The sequence below is a fragment of the Mus caroli genome, chromosome 14 (assembly GCF_900094665.2).
Source record: "Mus caroli chromosome 14, CAROLI_EIJ_v1.1, whole genome shotgun sequence".
Lineage (NCBI taxonomy): Eukaryota > Metazoa > Chordata > Mammalia > Rodentia > Muridae > Mus > Mus caroli.
Genome location: NC_034583.1, coordinates 18,861,385 through 18,878,721, shown reverse-complemented (window position 1 = coordinate 18,878,721; position 17,337 = coordinate 18,861,385). Strand labels below are relative to the sequence as shown.

The window sequence follows — 17,337 nt, the reverse complement described above, 5'->3', positions numbered from 1 at the left end:
ATTAGTTTCATTAAAATATTTTTAATGAAAAGATTAAAATTCTTTTAATGAAAGATTAAAAGCCTGGCTTTGGACTTACTGTGTATCCACAGATGACTTTGAACTCCTGGTTTGCCCCTACTTCCTGAGCACTGGGCTTACTGGCATGTGCCAACACACTTACCCAGTACTGAAGATCAAACCCAGGGCTTTGTGCACGTAAGGAAAGCATCCCACTAACTGAGCCACTACACTGCAGTCAGCCCAGCTCTATGAGTGTGTTTACTTGGTTTCCTGATTCCATCACTGCAGTCAGCCTAGCTCGACAGTATTCATGAGTGTGTTTACTTGGTTTCCTGATTCCATTGTTTTTAGCATCATGGCACCAAGACATGGTAAGAAAAGCTGCTCTGTTTGCCTCAGGTCAACTAGGAAACAGGACATTAGAGGAAGAGGCTGTGTGCAAGATATACCCCTTAAAAGCTGACCTCCAGTAACCCACTTCTTCCAGTGAGGCCCAGTTTCCACAATCTTCTCATAAAAATCTTTTAATGGATTAATCTTTTGATTGTCAAAGCCCTCATGACTTATCATTTTCCTCAAATCTTACCTAAGAAGATTTCGTGAGACCCATTCTTTAACACATGAGTGTGAGGTTTAATTCCACATTCATGTTATACCAGAGCTGTCTTCTCAGTAACTTAAGGGATGTTCAAAGTAGTAGATTTGGAGGCTCAGTGAGTTGGTGAGTGTAATTACTCTGAAATGCTTGATTGAGGGGTGTAGAGTATAATTAAGCATTTTGCTTTGAAAGCCTGTGTATTATACTTGTTGATAACTTGTTTGTTCTTAGTTTTAATTGTTGCTACTTTCATGAAGTCTCTGTTAATTGTCCATATACAGGAGTGACTGGCGTGAGGAATGCCATACAATTCAGGTATTCCTTCATAGGCTTACTTGTTAGTTGAAATCCTGAGTTAACTACATATTGTGCTAATGGATTGTGACTCAGTCCATTATATATATTGGAATTTTGAGCTTTATAGTACAGCATGAATTAGAAATTCAGTAGCCGTAGATGTTCTTGTATATTTTTTTTTATTTTTAGATTTGTTTTGTTTTGCATTTTTAATTTTTAAAAAAATTTTAAGGTATTTTCTTCATTTACATTTCCAATGCTATCCCAAAAGTACCCCATACCCTCCCCCCCACTTCCCTACCCACCCACTCCCACTTCTTGATCTTGGCTTTCCCCTGCATATAAAGTTTGCAAGACCAATGGGCCTCTCTTTCCACTGATGGCCGACTAGGTCATCTTCTGCTACATATGCAGCCAGAGAGACGAGCTCTGGGGGTACTGGTTAGTTCATATCGTTGTTCCACCTACAGGGTTGCAGACTCCTTTAGCTCCTTGGGTACTTTTTCTGGCTCCTCCATTGGGGGCCCTGTGATCCATCCAATAGCTGACTGTGACCATCCACTTCTGTGTTTGCTAGGCCCTGGCATAGCCTCACAAGAGACAGCTATATCTGGGTCCTTTCAGCAAAATCTTGCTAGGTAATTTTTTTTAATGTTCTGAGTTTTGAAAAGTTTATAACTTAACTTTGTATTACTATTGAGAGAAAAAAATTGTTTGAGAAGACTTTGAATATAAGTATGTATGTAACTACTGTGTCTGAAGTCTGTGGAGAAAGGCTTTCTGAGAGCTGATTTGTGTCAGCTTTTACTCTGCATTTGGCCAATAATAAAAGTTTAGCTTAATCTTGAGCGTGTGAACTTTTCATTCAGCTTTCCCAGGCGTTGGATTCCCAGGCGTGCACTTCATCTCCAGCCCAGAGCTGTGACTCTGTTGAGCTTTAGCACTCTTTCTTTGCACAATGTTTATCTATTGTAAACTGTGGATGTCAAAACCCACAATCTGCACTGTCACTTCCTTTGGACAGTGCAACTCTGCTAACATGGCTACCACGAAACTGACTTTCTGAGTCTTGAAAACATATTGAGAGTGCCCTCCAAAAGTTAAGGTATGACACATTTCCTGGATTACGACTACTTTTTAAGGTTTATTTTAGTATTTTCAATATAATTTTCAAAAACCCTGTTAAATGAACCTCTTATTGTTACCAGAAAACTCCACACGTTCCTTAAGCCTTTTGGCATGGCATTTAAACTGCTCAGATTACATCCTCAGAAGATTATAATTTTATTGTGTAGCAAAGGTTTCATAATTTATATCCTTTACTGAATTTAAAATTAATTAATTTGACATCTAATTTCAAATTTTGCTTTACATATTAGATTCAAATAATGATTATGGAAGCTTTCTGATAAGAGAAATAGAGAAGGATAGTTTGTGGTTGCCCTTTTTGCTGTGTTCAGAATAGTCTTGCAGCTTGAGCTTCTTTAACTGCATTGCTTCAGCTATCTTGTTTCAAAAGAAAAGTGAGGTGAACTAACTAGTGATGCTTATAGTTACTCTAGTAACAGCACTTGGCTTTAATGAGCAAAAATTTATAGTAATTATGTTAATCAAATATTTAAAAAGTGGCACTCTTAGTGATGTTTACAAGTGTTTTGATTTTACTGGTTTCGTTATACTTTTCATATGTGATAATGCTTCAGTGTAAAAATGTCATTTCCTTCTCAGTGAAAGTTATATACATGAGCTGAATCAGTCAGTAAGAAATGATCCTTACTTTGTTTTAGTATTTGTCTTTATGCTGTTTTCTTTTTGATTGGCTTGAACTTTAGGTTGGAAGGTTGTCTTGTTGATATATGGGTGTATGTATATATGTATGTAGTTAATATTGAGTAGATCATAACAGCTTATTGTTCTAAGTTTAGTTAATACTTAACTTTTTTTACAGTTTGATTTTCCATTTCTTCCTTAGACTTCTTAGATAATTGTATCTGTTCTGATTTTCTTTTTTCTGTTTTTGTAATTATTAAAGCTGCATGTTTATTTTGCTTTCTGACTCTGTGCTTGTACCTTCAACACGTTGACAATGATTTTCTGCTCCTCAATAAAAAAAGCCTGCTTGATCCTGTCACAGACACACGGCACACATGGAGCAGCTATAGGCCCTGCTTACCTGCATCTTTGTCTTAGACAACCTCATAAGGACTGCTCTGGCTCTCACAGCAGGCAGCCCTCGAAGTCTGCCTAGGCACAGGCCACATGCAGATTTAGGTGCTTTCCCCAACCTCCTTGGTATAAAGGTAAACAATCCTGTTGCCAGGGGTTCGAGACAGCCTCGTTTGTTAGAGGCTGTGTTGTAGGAAAGCCTTTGACGATATGTCAACTGCTGGACCATACTGAGCGCCTCTAAGCACTGTCCCTGGAAGAGGAAGAACCTGTTTTGTTTTTCTTAAACCATATTTTTTGTTTTCTGTATTTTATATTCCTTAAGTGGACTATGATGGAGATGTCATGTATTGAACACAGGGCCTTACTTATATGTGACAAGTGCTGTGTCATTGATTATGTGCTCAGCCTGGCTACAGTGCATTCAGAGTTTTCAGAAATATCCATTCTGAGTGGATATTTTATAGTTATATTATTTAAAAAGCAAGTTCTTTAAGAATTGTATAGACTCACTTACGTATTTTTTAAAAAATATAATGACATTATAAATAACAAAGGGCCAGGAATATATGTCAGTGTAAGAGTATCTTTGCTTAGCATCTTCTGACTCTGGATTTGAGCTGTAGTATATTAAAAAGGAAATTTATTAATATGGGTAGCTGCATTTAGTAACAATAAAGTAAGATGGCCTCCTTAGTTTACTCTTATGGGTATTTTTAAGGAAATTCTTTTCTTCCCTGATCTTTAGTTTCAGACTTGAGAGTTCAGTCTTTGTTATTTTTTGTTTGTTTGTTTTTTGTTTTTGTTTTTTTCATTTGTTAAATTCCATTTCTAATTTCCTGACCCATATGTGATAATGTAATAATTTTAAAGTGCAGTACTCATTGAGCACTTCCTATGAGCTCCTCACAGGTCTGGGTTATCACGTCTCTGCCCAGTGGACTTGACATTCTGGTGTACAGTGTGCCGCCACCCAGCTTCTGTCCCCTCAGCTCATCTAGGACAGATGATTGCTAGGAAATTTAACACAGTCCATTTGTCCTATACAACCGTCCTGTGGCAGTGTTGCATTTGATGCAGTCTGTCCATATCCCTCTGTTGTATGTACTTTCTATGTCCTTTGACTGTCTCCCCTATCACTCCTGTGATCCTTCATTAAATTAAAGGTCACCAGGGAGTCTTTCATGTGGATAACTCAGGCATTGAGGTTAATTTACTTTTAGGGTATTGGGGAGCAGGGAGGAGAGAGGTCTGGTCACAGGCATACTGTCGCTCTACACTCCTGTTCCCCAGGATGCGCTTTTAATGGAACTTTAAAAACTTTTCTGTGCATAGCACTGTTCTTTCCTGGTTCTTAATTTTTTTTTTTTTTTTTGATAGGTTTGACATCTCCATCTTTGTCTCTATTGTCTACAGTTACCACAAAGTCCTCGTTTTTATTCCTTGACTTTTAATATTCCCAGTTCTTTCTCAAAAGTCATATAATTACAGTTTTAACTACTTCTGAGTGTTTTATTTCAAAGTTTAAATCTTCATGTATTTCTTAGCTGTACTTTTAATTTATTTTTAATTTTCTAGCATGTACACTGCAGTGTTTAGTATATCTACAGAGGTCCACAACTGTTACCACTTGGTAGTTCCAGAATGTTTTGTCAGTCCACCTCCAGAGTGCCTGTGGTCCGTGTGGTACTCACTTCCCGATCCCTCCTCTCTGCCAGACTCCTGCAGCCACTCGTGTTTCTTTGTCTGTAGACTGGCTATCTGGACGTTTGTTTAAATGGAATTATGTGACATGCCTTCCCGTGTACTTTTCATTCAGCAGTGTTTTCAGGGCCTCTCCCAGTTGTAGTGTTGGCCAGCACTTTGTTTTATTTATTGCGGATAGTAACCCACTGTATGTATCCAGCCATCCATTCACGAACTTTTAAGTTATCTCGATTTTCTCTGTTTGGCTATTATGTATACATTTGTGCACAAGTTTTGTGCTACATATATTCTAGTATATTTGTGTATATACCTGAAGTAAAATTGCTATATCATGTATAACTCTATGTATAATAGCATTTTGAGAAACTGCCAATCTGCTTTTCAAAGTGGATATATGATTTTGTACTTTATCAGCGTCTGAGGCCTTTATCTTCTGATGAGACTCTTTGGGAGTCTGCGGTGACAGCTCAGGTTTTGCTTTGTAGTTCTCCAGTGAGTACTTACACTGACCCTTTCATCTTCTCTCTGGTGACGTACGTGCAGTGATACAAGGTCCTGCCCAGGCTGACTTCCACCCCACCATCCTCCTGCCTCATCCTTCAGCTGGGTCTATACTACCATACCTATGCTTGTATATCAGTATTTTGGAGAAATGCCTATTCAGATCCATTTAGTTTTTTTCAGACAGGGTCTCACTGTATAGACCAGGCTGGCATCAAATTCATAGAGATCTATCTGCCCCTGTCTCTTGAGTGCTGGGATCAAAGGTGTGTGTCACAACACTAGGCCAAGGTTTTTATTTTTGATATTTTTGAGATTATAGTATAATTAAATCATTTTTTTTCCCTGCAAGCCTCCCCATATACCTCTTCATCTCTCTTTCAAATTAATGGTCTCTTCTTCATTTATATTATTACTTGCATATATGTATATTCATACTGTCTTCTTGCTTGCCTGCCTTTTTCTACCCACCGCCTTTCCTCTTTTTCCTTTCTCACCTCTCTTTGTTCCTCATCCTCGCCTCCTCCCTTTTTGCCTCTCATAATCTATCTATCTTTCCTTTCTTGTTTTTTGTGACAGAGTCTTGCTATATACATGTGTCCAAGGTTTGCCTGGATTGTGGAGCCCAATCATTACAGATGGCTGTGAATCCTGGCTCTGTCACCTTCCATCACCTTGGGCAAGTCATTGCTGTCACTTCTTCTGTCATAGGATCCTTATGAAACACTTAGAATATCTGTGCTGTGAAAGAACACACCTTGGAACAAATGTACTTATTAGTTAGACTTTTCCTGTCACAGTAATCAAAATCCCTGACAGAAGGCAGCTAATGAGGGAGGGGTTTCTTGTGGCAGAGAAGGTGTGATGGAGTTGATGCAGCAGCATGCGGTTGGGACTCCTCCTATCTTGGTGGACCAAGAAGCCAAGAAGGGAAATTGCAGTCAACACCCATCTAGCTTTCCTCTAGCTCATGGATGGCGGGTGCCACCCTCTTCAGGGAGAGTCTCCCCCCTCAGTTAGTCCTCCTTGGAACCCAAGACGTACCTTACTCTTTTCTAAGGTGTTTCTTATTTCAACAAGTTGACAAAAATCAACATCAATATGTAAAAAACTCAAATACAGGTTGGCATGTTGTGAAGTGCTTAGCAGAGTTTGGCTAATTTAGTAACCATATGCCTGTGGCTTCCTATGTGTACCATTCCTAGGAACCTTGTTATAGGTAATGTTTAAAGATGTATTATTAAGAGCTTCAAAACAATTGTGGTGGTGCACATCTGAGATCTTGGCGTTACAGAGGCTGCTGAGGCAGGAGGATCAAAGGACTCAAAGGGGGCATGGACTTCATATTTCTATGGTATAACAAAATAGAACACATAAGATGAAAGCAGAATAATTTTAACCCAGGAACTGATTACAAAACATATTCTATATATTCAATAAACCTGGTAGGTCCAGATTAATGAGTAATGAAATATTACATAGTCATTAAATCATATTGTCAACAAAAGTATTTGCTTAATTTCAACTTATTACTATGTGTGCTTGCATATGTATGTTTGTACAGGCAAGTGTGTGCATGATGCATGCATGGAGTTGTCAGGCTTGTGTTGCAAGTGATTTTACTCGCTGAGTCATCTCATCAGCCCTGCCAAAAATTTAATGACATAAAAAAATTTAGATGAAATGTAAGTCCTGTGGAGTGATATAAGTAGAAGAGGCAAATGTGTCATTATAATGGGTATGTTTATAATTCTTTAAAGAGATAGTACAGGAAGTTAGACTGTTTATTGTTTACAGCATATAGAGTAAACATATTATGCTGTTGACAGCAGCTTATTCTTGAAAGCTTGAAGTATTTGTTTTGATTTTGTTCAGTATTTAATTTTGTTATTCTGACTTCAATGATCATTTGAAAAAAATTTTTTTGTTTTTGGTCTTTTTTAAGTAGGCTTGGCTGGCCTGAAAAACTCTGTAAAGATCAGGCAGGCCTTGAACTCACAGAGCTCTGCCTATCTCTGTATCTGCAGTTCTGAGGTACTAAAGACATATTTAATGTAAATAAATTATTTTTGGAAAGGATCATAGGTAAAAAGCCCCCTCTTGGTCAGTACCAGTTCTGCTATTACAGACTGGTGAACTTTGTTTGTTTGGTTTTTTAAAGATTTATTTTATTTATATGACTACACTGTGGCTGTCTTCAGACACAACAGAAGAGAGCATCAGATCCCACTACAAATGGTTGTGAGCCACCATGTGGTTGCTGGGGATTGAACTCAGGACCTCTAGAAGAGCAGTCTTAACCGCTGAGCCATCTCTCCAGCCCGACATGTGAATTTTAACTTTTTGTCTTTGTAGCAAAACAATTTATTCATCTACAGAATGAGAAATTTGATTTATTTATTTTTTTAAAATTTTAATTAATTGATTTTATGTGTATGGCTGTCTGTCTCTGTGCATGTCTGTGTACCATGTGCATGCCTGCCGCTCACAGAAGCCAGAAGAGGGTGTCAGATCCCCTGGAACTGGGGTTATAGCGGTTGTGTGCTGCTATATGGGTGCTGGGTTTGAACCTGAGTCCTTTGGAAGAGCAGCAGTATCTTAACTGCTGAGACATCTTTCCAGCATTGGACTTATGATTTAGAAGGCACTACGGTAGAGTGATAAAGACCTGAGAAGTCAAGTGTGACAAATTGGGGACTGTAGCTATGGAAATGACCGCATTAAGTTTATACTACCTCTCATTGGCTGTGTGGCCTTAGTTTTCTTGTGGGAATAATAGCATTTCATAGGGATTATGAAAATTAAATGAATTATGTGTAATGGAAGTAATATTGGGTGTGGCTTAGGGCTCAATAACCTCTCTTATGTAGTTACTTAATGCCAGGGATATTTTTACCCAAAATGGTGGTTGTTAAATTTGTATATCATTTAAAACTTTACCTAGTATTCTGTTTAGGTATATTTGAAATTGTGGAGTTTGCCAGTTTGTAAAGTGGAGTAGTTTGGATTTTAAATTCTTCTTCTGACTTCACATTGTGCTGTCTTATTTTGGGCTCTTGTATCTAGTTTCTTCAGGCCTTAATCTATGAGGGTTTTTGGAGAATGCAGCACTAAAATCTTACTTACCCTTTATTTTGAAGCCCTGGTGTGTACTTTAATCTGTTTGTGGTAAGTTGCAGTATAGTATTCCTTAGTTGTATCTTTTTCTTCATCTGATATTTTAACTTTAGGGTAGAGCATAAGGGCCAAGGTAATGTTACAGCAAGCTGACTAGCCTATTGATTTATAGGAAAAGTTAACATTATGGCTTTTGAAAGTCAGCTTGGAATTGGTAGAGTATATTTATGTATTTAATTTAGTAGTTGTATAGGTGTTACTTAATTTAATCCCAGAAAAGACTATATCCAGCTTTTAGTAAGAAATAAATCAACATATTACTCTTAGAATTAGTTAATATGTTAAAGTTCATTTTGTAACCCTAAATGAAGGCTACTGAAATAAATTAGTTTCATATTTCAATAATTTTTTTTAGTTTATTATTATTTATATCTTTAGAAGTTTCCCCTTATTGTGCAGGGTATCTGAAGTGAATATCTGTTTCAGGGGTCATCATTTCTACAAATGACCAAGAAACAAGAAAATTTTGCTTGTTTGTTTTTGTTTCTCTGATTGTCCTATGGTTACTTTTTGTTACAGTGATGAAGCACCACTACCAAGGTAACTTTGGGAAGAAAGTTTATTTTGGCTTATGGTTCCAGAGGGAGAGCCCATATCTTGTGTGGCTGCTGGCAGCTGGCAGCAGGCAGCAGGTGTGGCAGTGGGACCAGCAAGAGGGAGGTCATTTTTCTGCCCGCATGCTGGAAGTGGGGAGCAGACCAGAAATGGGGCACAGTTGGAAACTCTCAAAGCCTACCCCGGTGGTTTATGTCACCCAGAGAAGAAAGCCGTTGGTTGATTCAAGATAGAGGTTTAAGGCAGACAGGGCAGCATATGGAATCCTGAGGAAGAGGACTGAGAGCTTAAGGATGACCCAGGCTACAAAGCGAGTGGAGCCAGCTTTGATCACACAGTTAAGACCCTGTCTCAAAAACCTAAAATAATCAAGCAAGCGTGCAAGCAAGCAAATAAAAACTAGAGCTCTGAGGTTCAGTGATAAAGCATGTGATGTGCTTCACGCTTGTGTTGTAGAGCTCTGGATCCTGTTATCAGCAGTGTAAAGAGGGGGAAATACATACGTAACAAAGCACAAATTGGTTGTCATAGGGAACCAGCTCCATACCTACTGCTAGAAAGGTTGTGAAAGTAACACCAACTTGTTTTTGGAATTAGTGAGTCCAAGATAACTTTTATTTTAATTTTTGAATACAATTTAAAATTTTAGTGGTAAATTTAAAAAAGAGAGATAAACCAAAAACAAACAGCTTTAAATGTTCCCAGGTGCTATACTGGTAGGTCTGGTCAGGTCTTTCTTTTAATTCTTTCTCAGGAGTTGCTAGCCTAGCATGGCTGTTTCTTTGTTGCTGGGAGAGCTGAATGTTTGCTCTGTAGTCTGCATGCTGCTCTTTAGCTTTGGCTAAATCCTGAAGCTAGTTGTTCCTCAGTGACTCACTCCTCAGGACTCCACCCCATGCCTCTCCAAGGAAAAATTCTGTCCTGTCCTTCCTCATCTACTTGCTCTGTGGACTCATTTAAAGTACACTTGTGAGCTTTTAAAATGTCCTGTGTGGTTCTTTTTATGGTGGGCCAAACAAGCGTCTTTGCCTCACTCTCAGCTGGTTTTAGTACAGCAGGAGAATAGATGACAAATTAGCTACCAAAAGAGGGGTAAGGGGGCGCTTCAAAGCGAGTAGTGAGAATCTATTTTCCTTCTAACATCAAAGAATTGTTCTCATTTCTGATATTATTTGTATTAATCATGTGTTGCATAATTACAACCACATTGTACATTACCCGTACGTAAGCATGTTTCTGTGTTATATAGGGAGGTGTGGCTTTTATACTGTTGATAGGTTTACATGAAATCAGAGATGAGGCAGTCAAGAAATTGGGGATGATAAGGAAAGCATCTTCCTGTTCATTTTATTATGCTTTGTAGTAGTGTTTGTTTATTAAGAGTAAAGTCAGATGTGCTGGTAGACAGCTGAAGTTCCACAACTCAGGGGAGGAGACTGAAGAGGATCTAGAGGCAGCATGGGCTACATACTGAGATCCTGTCTCCAAAAAAGAAAATTAAACCCAGAAACCAAAATAGCATATAACCAACTGAATACAGTAATACTTTTCTTTATGGTGCACTGTCTTCTACTAGAATGGTAACTGATCTTTGTATAGGTAGTAATATATTTATTTCATCCCATCAGTCTTTTTCATTCTGATTGCCTTGATTTCTTTTGGATCCCAAGAAGAAATACTCCTGTACATTTTGGCTTTTGGGATTAGAGATTCAGGGTTGTAATGTGCTGTGGCTTTGCTAGATTTCTTCTGTTTTTTTGGCAGTTTATTTGGGTCAGCATGACTTCTATATGTATTCTATAAGTAGTAGGTAGCTCTTGACTTTTTTCTGACCTTTGTAGGTATTGTTTTTCCTGATTTCTTTTCCCCCTTGTACACTTTGAACTATTCTATCAGAAATTATTTCAAACATTTTCCTTCCTGGTTTCTCCTTAAGGAGTTTGTTTTTTCAGTTATATCAGTATTACTTTATATAATTATTTTTTATTATTTTAAATTATGTGTATATGTCTGTGTGCACATGACTTCAGGTACCCCAGAGGCCAGTGGATCCTCAGGATTTGCAGTTATTGGTGGTTGGCTGTGAGTGGTGTGATATGTGTTGGGAATCACTTGGGTCCTCTGCAAGAGTAGTTTGTGCTTTTAACCCCCGAGCCTCCTCTCCAGCATCTAGTTCAGGTAGCACTATTGATCAGTTAAGACTTGTGCTTTTTGTTCTTGTGGATCTTACTTTCCTCAGTTCTCCATCCCTTCCCCTTCCTTTGCATATTTGTACCACTGGGGCTTGAGTCTGGGACCTCATGCCTAGGAGGCAAGTGCTCTATCATGGAGCTGTATTCTTAGCCTCTTTTAAAAATGCATTTTTTGACAAGGTCTTGGTAAGTTGTCCAGGCCAGCAGTCTTCAAGCCTTAGTTTCCTTAGTGTCTGGGATCCCAAGTGTGGATGCCATGCCCAGCTCATGGTCACATTTTCTATTTATTCTGCTTATATTTACTCACTGAACGTGCTACAGAGAATCTAAAAGTGAAATGTTCAAAACTCAAGAGTCAATCACTAGCCATACCCGCTCCAGCATTTCCAAACACGGAGCCTTGGGCTGCCCACGTAGCCAAAGCTAGAAACTTGTGCCTCAATACTGAGTCCATAGAATATATCATTAAGCCCTTCCTACTGCTTCTAACATTGTCCAAGTTCAAAACATTATTTACTTTAGAATATAGCTGAGCATAAGCCTTCTAGAAGGCTTTAGTGTAGCACCTCTCAGTTACTGCCCTGAATGAGGTACCAGTTTGATTTCAGTACTTCCCTGCCTACGTTTATAGTGATGAGTTCCCCCCCAAAAAAATGTATCCAAAGATTCTACTCTGTTTGATTCTGGAAGAAAGGCTCGGTGACTCCTTACCTTTCTAGTCTAGGTTCCTGTCTTCTCTGTCTTCCATTTTTCTAGTATCCCTCCAAACTTCTTCCTTGCCAGCCCTACTTGCTGTGTTGTTTCTAATCCATGGTTGCTCAGGCTTTTCAGTCCTCCTCATCCTGACATACTCTTATTCATTCATCCCTTAGATGACTTTATTATGCGATGACTTTATTAAGGAGACCTGTATTCCTTGAAGACAGGGCAGGTGCCTCTGCTCTGTTGAGGGTCTGTCTCTCTTAACTATATAAAGCCTCGAGTGTGCTTTCTCTTGTTACATAACCACTTCACAGTTGTGCGTAGTAGTGCATGCCTGGAGGTCTAGCTGCTTGGGGCTCTGAGGTGAGAGGAGTGCTTGAGCCTAGAAATTTGAGTCTCCTCTGGGCAGTATGACAGGAATATCGCCTCTAAAAAAGGCTCTTGATGTCACTTTTCCTTCTATGTTTTGTTTATTTCTTTGCTTCCCTATAAAACAAAGCCCATTAAAAGACTTGTCTTCATATGCGGGCTTTCACTCTTCTCTATTTTCTTTTGAATTCAAGAGAATTCTTGAGTCATTTGGCTTTTATTCTCCAATACTGTACTTTTAATTTCATTTTGTCCCTTTCAGTGGTTGTTCTGACCGAGATTATTTGTAGTGTCTAGATTTCTGTTCCCAGTGGCTATTTCTGTTTCTTACCTTATCCACTCTGATGAGCCTCAGTCACCCTATATTCCTGAGAAGCATCCCTCACACAGCTTCCAGGCGATAACCTTCTCTCAAGGTATTTCTCATACTTGTGTATTATTTTCCTAGTTTCTTTTCTTTTTGTCCTATAAATATAGCTGTTATGTTTATTACTTAAGGAATGGGACCCCCCAAACCTGTACACTGTTCGGTACACACGGGACTATTTCCCAATGTTTCTGTCCACAGCTGAATCCTCAGCAGCTGTGCATGTAGGTAAGAGAAATGGCGTGCTACTGCTTGCAGCATTCTCCACTAGCACATGCTCTGCCTTCCCAAGCAAGCTGACAATGACATCACTCTACGTATGCCTGCCAACTGAATGAGGGTCCATGATCTCACAGCCTGTCCCCAAACTCTCTCCCTGTCACCAGATTTTGTCTTCCAGGAAATCTTCAATCATGTAGGTAATGTTTCTCCTGAGCAACTGAGCTCATCGCTTCCCTGCTTCCAAGGCCGTTGGGGGTGGATTATTTTCCCAGGTTCTTACTGCTCTTCAGCTTTCTGACCTTTAAACTTGGAGTTGTCTCAGGGTTGGACTCTTGCTCATCTGCACTTGCTCTCGCAGTTGTCTCAGGGTTGGACTCCTGCTCATCTGCACTTGCTCTCGCAGTTGTCTCAGGGTTGGACCCCTTTCTCATCTGCACTTGCTCTCGCAGTTGTCTCAGGGTTGGACCCTTGCTCATCTGCACTTGCTCTCGCAGTTGTCTCAGGGTTGGACCCCTTGCTCATCTGCACTTGCTCTCGCAGTTGTCTCAGGGTTGGATCCCTTGCTCATCTGCACTTGCTCTCGCAGTTGTCTCAGGGTTGGACCCTTGCTCATCTGCACTTGCTCTCGCAGTTGTCTCAGGGTTGGACTCCTGCNATCTGCACTTGCTCTCGCAGTTGTCTCAGGGTTGGACCCTTGCTCATCTGCACTTGCTCTCGCAGTTGTCTCAGGGTTGGACTCCTGCTCATCTGTACTTGCTCTCGCAGAGGTCTCATCAGTTTCTTACTTTAAATTCTGTTTATATTATGATAAAAAACAAATTTCCAGTGCTGTTGTTAAAAGATTAATACTATGCCTTTTCGTTTTTGTAACATTTCTTCAAGGGCAGGGATCCTAGAGACCATAGGTATATCAATATTCTTGGTTTAAATTACTCCTAGATTAAAAGAGTTCCAAGTAGAACTGGCTGGTTGCAAAAGCTTTTCTATTCAGAACTTAGTTCTGTAATCTTAAAAGAAAAAAAAACAGTTGCAGTGAAAACTCTTATTTATGTATTTATTTGTTTATTAATTTTTCACTTTTTACTTATTCACTTTACTTCCTGCTCACTTTACAACTGCTCCCCTCCCGGCCATTCCTTCCCACAGTCCTTCCTCCTTCCCCCTCTCCTTTTCCTCAGGGCCAGTACCTCCCTGTCCCCCAATTAAGTCTCTGTAAGGCTAGGCACTCTATTGAGGCCAGATAAGGCAGCCCAGCTAGTAGACCATGTCCCATGTACATGCGACAGCTTTTAGGGTAGCCCCCACTCTAGCACCCACATGAAGACCAAGGTGCACATCTGCTACATATGTGCGGGGAGGCCTAGGTCCAACCCGTGTATGTTCTTTGGTTGGTGGTTCACAAGGGTTCAGGTTAGTTGATTGTTAGTCTTGCTGTTGAGTTCCTATTTTCTTCGGGCCTGAAATCCTTCCTCCTGTATTTCCATAAGAGTCCCCAACCTCCACCCACTATTTGGGTGTTTGTATCTGTCTGAGTGAGCTAGTGGGTGGAACCTCTCAGAGGATAGCCATGATAGACTCCTGTCTATATTGTTTAGGATCCACAGGTCTGATGAAGGTGGGTGTAAAGAAGGGGTGGGAGTGGGGGTAGAATGAGGAACCTCTGGGATAGCAGGCTGCTTAGGGCAGCTTGGCTTGCTCCAGAGGACTCAGGGAAGATCCTGTGAAAATTCTTACATTTTAAAAGGCAGTGATTTTATTTTTTGAAGGAAGTAGCTTTACTTCTGAACACTTTGTGTGAAAGGTGACAAGCTTACTGTTGCCTTTTATTGTCATATTTTTAGGTTTTCTTCATGTGTATGTATTTTATTTCATTGATTCACTTTATATCCTGATTGCAGTCCCCTCCCTCCTCTCCTCCTAGTCTGACCCTTACACTCTACCCCCATCCCTCTCTTTAGAGAAGAGGAGGCTCTCCCATGGGTACTAACTCTCCTTGGCACATCAGGTCTCTCCAGGGGTGAGCACGTCCTCCCAAGAAGGCCAGGCCAGGCAGGGAAAGGAGTCAGAGGACCATGCCAGTTGTTAGGGGACCCACATCTGTTATATATGTGTAGAGGGCATAGAGGTCCAGCCCATGCATGCTCTTTGGTTGATGTTTCAGACTCTGAGCCCCTATGGGTCCAGGTTAGTTTATTGTGTAGGTTGTCTTGTGGAGTCCTTGACTCCTCCGGTTCCCTCAATCCCACTTTTCCACAAGGCTCCCTGAGCTAAGCCTATTGTTTGGCTGTGGGTCTCTGCATCTGTTTCCATCAGCTGTTGGAGGAAGCCTCTCAGGAGACAGTTATGCCAGGCTCCTGTCTGCAAGCAAAGCAGAGTGTCAGTAGTAGTGTCAGGGGTTGGCTCTCTCTCTTGGGGATCCAGTCATTAGTTGGCCAATCCCTCATCTCCGCTCTGTCTTTATCCCGCACATCTTGTAGGCAGGACAGGTTTTGGGTTGAAGATTTTTTGGGTGGGTTGGTGTCTTTCTCTTTCTACTGGAAGCTTCAGGAGGTGGCCACTCCGAATCCACAGCTGCTAGGAGTCTCAGCCAGGGTCATCCCCATAGACTCCCAGAACCTTTCCTGTCCAAGGTCTCTGGCTTGTCCCAGAGATGCCTTCCCCCACCAATTTCTGTGTGTTGTTTCCTGTCCCTCCCATCCCTGTCCACTCTTGCTCCCTCCCCATTCCTTCTTCCAGCCAGATCCCTCTCCCCATCCACGTCAATATCTGTTTTATTTCCTCTTCTGAATGAGAGTCAAACGTCCTCCCTTGCACCCTCTTTGTTACTTAGCTTCTTTGGGTCTGTGGATTGTAGCATGGTTATTCTGTACTTTATGGGTAATATCTACTTATATGTAAGTATATACCACATATGTCTTTAGGGGTCTGGGTTACCTCACACAGGATGATATTTTCTAGTTCCATCCATTTTCCTGTCCTTGTTTTTAATAGCTGAGTAGCATTCCATTGTATAAATGTACCACATTTTCTTTATCCATTCTTTGGTTAAGGAACATCTAGGTTGTTTCCAGTTTCTGGCTGTTTTCAACTTATTGAATTTCTCCCATAGGCTTTTGACCAGTTCTGTGGTGTCAGACATGTATTCTCTTCGGTAGAGTTGCTTCAGACCTGTCAGAAAGCAGTTGGTTACCCTCAGAACTTATCTTGCTAGGCAGCTCAGTATAGAAGCAGGAAAAATCTATAGGTGTATATGATTGTTCTAGCATTATTGGTGGTGGCTATCCAAGAGCAAATGCAGTCTGTAGTATTTTGGGAGCCTGAAAGTGACCTGGCCAATCAATCACAGGAGAGCATCCCACATTCAGCATTGGAATTTTGGTGTGAAAACCTCTAACATCTGGGAGCAGGCTTGCCACCGTGTGGAGTACTTCTGTTTTTCCTTTTTTATGTCTATGAAGTAGTAGGTTCCTATGAGAGTTTTTCATGCATTCTTGGTTTTGATTGATCCTATCCCCCAATTACACATTTCTTCTAATTCTCGATTCCCTCTTTCTTCTTTAAAACCCTTTTCTTCCCTAGTACTCTCATCTCTAGTTTCATATAAATATATTTACTCTTCCTCCTCCCTTCAACACCCCCTGCTCAATGTCTGCTCTCTTACTTCCTAGCCTCTACTGACACTCACTGCAACTTAAACACAACTGTCTAAAAATGTGAGTCCAAGGTTCAGGTATGAGAGAGAACACCCAGTGTTTGTCTTTCTGGGTATGGCTTACCTCACTCAGTGTAATATTTTCCAGTTCCTGCAGATTTCATTTTTCTTTGATGCTATGTACAGTTCCATTGTGTGAGTGGTTTATGATAGTCACATATTCTCTAATTAGTTGTTGCTGGCTGAATTCATGACCAGAAACGCTCAGGAAGTGTCAGGTAAACAATAGAAGTCTAGGATCTACGTATTATATTACTATATGAATCAGCTAAATATTTAAAGTATTTATTTAATGCTTATTCAGTATTTATTTATCTAGAGACAGGGTTTCTCTGTATAGCCCTGGCTGTCCTGGAACTTGCTCTGTAGACCAGGCTGGCCTCAAACTCAGAGATGCACCTGCCTCTGCTACCACCACCTGGCAAGGGACTGGGGTATGGGCTGGGAAATGAACTCAGTATGCACTTTAATAAGGTTCAGGACAGGACTAATTTTACTCTTTGAGGAATTTTTAGTAGTTGCGAAGAGGTTTTGTTTGATGTTCTTACTTTTTTGTATAGTATTTGGGCATACCATTTAACTACTATCTTTGCTCAAATAGATTGTGCTTAATCATGATATGCATGAGTTTAGATGAGGTAATGTATATAAAGGAGCTAGCATAGATCTGGTATAAGCAGATACTATGCTTGTGGACATAGAAATTGAAAACCCTAAATTAATTATGCCTGTGTGTCAGGTAGCTGTTATGTGAATTTTTTTTTTTTTT

At 40.2% G+C, this 17,337-nt stretch overlaps 1 pseudogene; it reads right to left on the bottom strand.

Annotated features, from left to right (window-relative positions):
- Window positions 1–2,938: 2,938 nt before the first annotated feature.
- Window positions 2,939–3,293, bottom strand: LOC110309034 (annotated as a pseudogene).
- Window positions 3,294–17,337: the final 14,044 nt, after the last annotated feature.